The sequence below is a fragment of the Calliopsis andreniformis genome, unplaced genomic scaffold, assembly GCF_051401765.1.
Source record: "Calliopsis andreniformis isolate RMS-2024a unplaced genomic scaffold, iyCalAndr_principal scaffold0046, whole genome shotgun sequence".
Lineage (NCBI taxonomy): Eukaryota > Metazoa > Arthropoda > Insecta > Hymenoptera > Andrenidae > Calliopsis > Calliopsis andreniformis.
Genome location: NW_027480455.1, coordinates 3494899 through 3500892, shown reverse-complemented (window position 1 = coordinate 3500892; position 5994 = coordinate 3494899).

The window sequence follows — 5994 nt, the reverse complement described above, 5'->3', positions numbered from 1 at the left end:
GGTTGAGTGATGAGAATTGATGTTTCTGGATAGAGATTTGAGGAATGCAGATTGAGTATTGAGTATTCAAAACTGTGAATTGAGGATATTCTATTGGGGATTGAGGATTGACAACTGATTGTTGAGGACTGAGTGCTGAGGATTGAGGATGCAGGATTGAGGATTAAGAATAGAGATTTGAGGACTGAGGATTGAGGATTGAATTTTGAGTATTGAGGATTGAAGATTAAGGATTGGGGATTGAGGATTGAGGATTGATGATGAGGGCTGAGGTTTGAGGATTCAGGTTTGAGGACTGAGGACTGAGGTTTGAGGGCTGAGAATTGAGGATTGAGGATTAACGATTGAAGATTGAGGATTGGGTATTGAGGATTGAAGAATGAGGATTGAGGATTGAGGATTGAGGATTGAGGATCGAGGATTGAAGATTGAGTATTCAGGATTGGAGATTGAGGATTGAGGATTGAGGACCGAGGATTGAGGATTGCGGATTGAAGATAGAGTATTGAGGAATGAAGATTGATAATTGAGGATTGAGGGTTGAGGATTGGGGATTGAAGACTGAGGATTGGGGACTGAGTGTTGAGGGTTGAGTGATGAGAATTGGTGTTTGTGGATAGAGATTTGAAGATTGCAGGTTGAGTATTGACTATTGAAACCTGTGAATTGAGGATATTCTATTCAGGATTGAGGATTGACAACTGATTGTTGAGGACTGAGGGCTAAAGATTCAGGATGCACGATTGAGGATTCAGAATAGAGATTTGAGGACTGAGGATTGAGGATTGAATATTGAGTATTGAGGATTGAAGATTAAGGATTGAGGATTGAGGATTGAGGATTGATGATGAGGGCTGAGGTTTGAGGATTCAGGTTTGAGGACTGAGGACTGAGGTTTGAGGGCTGAGAATTGAGGATTGAGGATTAACGATTGAAGATTGAGGATTGGGTATTGAGGATTGAAGAATGAGGATTGAGGATTGAGGATTGAGGATTGAGGATCGAGGATTGAAGATTGAGTATTCAGGATTGGAGATTGAGGATTGAGGATTGAGGACCGAGGATTGAGGATTGCGGATTGAAGATAGAGTATTGAGGAATGAAGATTGATAATTGAGGATTGAGGGTTGAGGATTGGGGATTGAAGACTGAGGATTGGGGACTGAGTGTTGAGGGTTGAGTGATGAGAATTGGTGTTTGTGGATAGAGATTTGAAGATTGCAGGTTGAGTATTGACTATTGAAACCTGTGAATTGAGGATATTCTATTCAGGATTGAGGATTGACAACTGATTGTTGAGGACTGAGGGCTAAAGATTCAGGATGCACGATTGAGGATTCAGAATAGAGATTTGAGGACTGAGGATTGAGGATTGAATATTGAGTATTGAGGATTGAAGATTAAGGATTGAGGATTGAGGATTGAGGATTGATGATGAGGGCTGAGGTTTGAGGATTCAGGTTTGAGGACTGAGGACTGAGGTTTGAGGGCTGAGAATTGAGGATTGAGGATTAACGATTGAAGATTGAGGATTGGGTATTGAGGATTGAAGGATGAGGATTGAGGATTGAGAATTGAGTATTGAGGATCGAGGATTGAAGATTGAGTATTCAGGATTGGAGATTGAGGATTGAGGATTGAGGACCGAGGATTGAGGATTGCGGATTGAAGATAGAGTATTGAGGAATGAAGATTGATAATTGAGGATTGAGGGTTGAGGATTGAGGATTGAAGACTGAGGATTGGGGACTGAGTGTTGAGGGTTGTGTGATGAGAATTGATGTTTGTGGATAGAGATTTGAAGATTGCAGGTTGAGTATTGACTATTGAAACCTGTGAATTGAGGATATTCTATTGAGGATTGAGGATTGACAACTGATTGTTGAGGACTGAGGGCTAAAGACTGAGGATTCAGGATTGAGATTTCTGGATTGAGGTTTGAGGACTGAGGATTGAGGATTGAGGAATGCAGATTGAGTATTGAGTATTCAAAACTGTGAATTGAGGATATTCTATTGGGGATTGAGGATTGACAACTGATTGTTGAGGACTGAGTGCTGAGGATTGAGGATGCAGGATTGAGGATTAAGAATAGAGATTTGAGGACTGAGGATTGAGGATTGAATTTTGAGTATTGAGGATTGAAGATTAAGGATTGAGGATTGAGGATTGAGGATTGATGATGAGGGCTGAGGTTTGAGGATTCAGGTTTGAGGACTGAGGACTGAGGTTTGAGGGCTGAGAATTGAGGATTGAGGATTGACGATTGAAGATTGAGGATTGGGTATTGAGGATTGAAGGATGAGGATTGAGGATTGAGGATTGAGGATTGAGGATCGAGGATTGGAGATTGAGTATTCAGGATTGGAGATTGAGGATTGAGGATTGAGGACCGAGGATTGAGGATTGCGGATTGAAGATAGAGTATTGAGGAATGAAGATTGATAATTGAGGATTGAGGGTTGAGGATTGGGGATTGAAGACTGAGGATTGGGGACTGAGTGTTGAGGGTTGAGTGATGAGAATTGGTGTTTGTGGATAGAGATTTGAAGATTGCAGGTTGAGTATTGACTATTGAAACCTGTGAATTGAGGATATTCTATTCAGGATTGAGGATTGACAACTGATTGTTGAGGACTGAGGGCTAAAGATTCAGGATGCACGATTGAGGATTCAGAATAGAGATTTGAGGACTGAGGATTGAGGATTGAATATTGAGTATTGAGGATTGAAGATTAAGGATTGAGGATTGAGGATTGAGGATTGATGATGAGGGCTGAGGTTTGAGGATTCAGGTTTGAGGACTGAGGACTGAGGTTTGAGGGCTGAGAATTGAGGATTGAGGATTAACGATTGAAGATTGAGGATTGGGTATTGAGGATTGAAGGATGAGGATTGAGGATTGAGGATTGAGTATTGAGGATCGAGGATTGAAGATTGAGTATTCAGGATTGGAGATTGAGGATTGAGGATTGAGGACCGAGGATTGAGGATTGCGGATTGAAGATAGAGTATTGAGGAATGAAGATTGATAATTGAGGATTGAGGGTTGAGGATTGAGGATTGAAGACTGAGGATTGGGGACTGAGTGTTGAGGGTTGTGTGATGAGAATTGATGTTTGTGGATAGAGATTTGAAGATTGCAGGTTGAGTATTGACTATTGAAACCTGTGAATTGAGGATATTCTATTGAGGATTGAGGATTGACAACTGATTGTTGAGGACTGAGGGCTAAAGACTGAGGATTCAGGATTGAGGATTCTGGATTGAGGTTTGAGGACTGAGGATTGGGGACTGAGTGTTGAGGGTTGTGTGATGAGAATTGATGTTTGTGGATAGAGATTTGAAGATTGCAGGTTGAGTATTGACTATTGAAACCTGTGAATTGAGGATATTCTATTGAGGATTGAGGATTGACAACTGATTGTTGAGGACTGAGGGCTAAAGACTGAGGATTCAGGATTGAGGATTCTGGATTGAGGTTTGAGGACTGAGGATTGAGGATTGAGGATTGAGGATTGAGGATTGAGGATTGAGGATTGAGGATTGAAGATTGAGGATTGGGTATTGAGGATTGAACATTGAGGATTGAGGATTGAGTATTGAGGATTGAGGATTGAGGATTGAAGATTGAATATTGATGATTGAAGTTTAAGGATCGAGGATTGAGGGTTGTGGATTGAGGACGAGGATTGATGGTTGAGTATTGATGTTTTATGTCTGAGGATTGAGGATTGAGGATTGAGAATTGAGGATTAAGGATTGAGGATTGAAGATTGAGGATTGGGTATTGGGGATTGAAGAATGAGTATTGAGGATTGAGGATTGAGGATTGATGATTGAATATTGAGTATTGAGGATTGAAGATTGAGGATTGAGGATTGTGTATTGAAGATTGAGGATTTGGGACTGAGGATTGAAGATTGAGGATTGAGGATTGAGGATTGAGGATTGAGGATTGAGGATTGAGGATTGAAGATTGAGGATTGGGTATAGAGGAGTGAAGAATGAGAATTGATTGTTGAGGACTGACGGCTGAAGATTGAGGATTCAGGATTGAGGATTCCGGATTGAGGTTTGAGGACTGAGGATTGAGGGTTGAGGGTTGAGGATTGAGGATTGAGGATTGACGCTTGAGGATTGAGGATTGAGTATGTAGGATTGAAGAGAGAGGACTGAGTATTGAGGATTGAGTGTTGAGAGTTGATGTTTGAGGATTGAGATTTGATTATTGAATATTGAGGATTGAGTATTGAATCATGGGAATTCAGGATATTCTACTGAGTATTGAGAATTGAGGATTGATGGTTGAGTATTGAGGATTGATGGTTGAGTATTGAGGATTGATGGTTGAGGTTCGTGTGTTGAATGTTGAGGATTGAGGATTGAGGATTGAGGATTGAAGATTGAGTATTGATGATTGAAGATTGAGGGTTGAGGATTGATGCTTGAGGATTGAGGACGGGGACTGACGGTTGAGGATTGAGGTCTGAGGATTGAGGATTGAGGTTTGAGGACTGAGTATTGTGGATTGAGGGTTGTGGATTGAGGACGAGGACTGAGGGTTGAGTATTGATGTTTGAGGTCTGAGGATTGAGGATTGAGGACTGATAATTGAGGATTGAAGACTGAGGATTTGGTATTGAGGATTGAACATTGAGGATTGAGGGTTGAGGATTGAGGATTGAGGATTGAAGATTGAATGTTAATGATCGAATATTGAGGATTGAGGATTGAGGGTTGTGGATTGAGGACGATGTCTGAGGGTTGAGTAATGATGTTTGAAGTCTGAGGATTGAAGATTGAGGATTAAGGATTGAGGATTGAGGATTGAGGTTTGAGGAACGAGGATTGAGGATTGAGGATTGAGGTTTGAGGAACGAGGATTGAGGATTGAGGATTGAGGAATGAGGATTGACGATTGAGTATTGAAGATTGAGGATTGATTACTGAGGATTGAGGATTGAGGATTGAGGATTGAGGGTTGAGGATTGAGGATTGAGGGTTGAAGATTCAGTATTGAGGATTGAAGACTGAGAATTGAGGATTGAGGACTGAACATTGAGGACTGAGCGTTCAGGGTTGAGTGATGAGAATTGATGTTTCTGGATAGAGATTTGAGGAATGCAGATTGAGTATTGAGTATTCAAAACTGTGAATTGAGGATATTCTATTGGGGATTGAGGATTGACAACTGATTGTTGAGGACTGAGTGCTGAGGATTGAGGATGCAGGATTGAGGATTAAGAATAGAGATTTGAGGACTGAGGATTGAGGATTGAATTTTGAGTATTGAGGATTGAAGATTAAGGATTGGGGATTGAGGATTGAGGATTGATGATGAGGGCTGAGGTTTGAGGATTCAGGTTTGAGGACTGAGGACTGAGGTTTGAGGGCTGAGAATTGAGGATTGAGGATTAACGATTGAAGATTGAGGATTGGGTATTGAGGATTGAAGAATGAGGATTGAGGATTGAGGATTGAGGATTGAGGATCGAGGATTGAAGATTGAGTATTCAGGATTGGAGATTGAGGATTGAGGATTGAGGACCGAGGATTGAGGATTGCGGATTGAAGATAGAGTATTGAGGAATGAAGATTGATAATTGAGGATTGAGGGTTGAGGATTGGGGATTGAAGACTGAGGATTGGGGACTGAGTGTTGAGGGTTGAGTGATGAGAATTGGTGTTTGTGGATAGAGATTTGAAGATTGCAGGTTGAGTATTGACTATTGAAACCTGTGAATTGAGGATATTCTATTCAGGATTGAGGATTGACAACTGATTGTTGAGGACTGAGGGCTAAAGATTCAGGATGCACGATTGAGGATTCAGAATAGAGATTTGAGGACTGAGGATTGAGGATTGAATATTGAGTATTGAGGATTGAAGATTAAGGATTGAGGATTGAGGATTGAGGATTGATGATGAGGGCTGAGGTTTGAGGATTCAGGTTTGAGGACTGAGGACTGAGGTTTGAGGGCTGAGAATTGA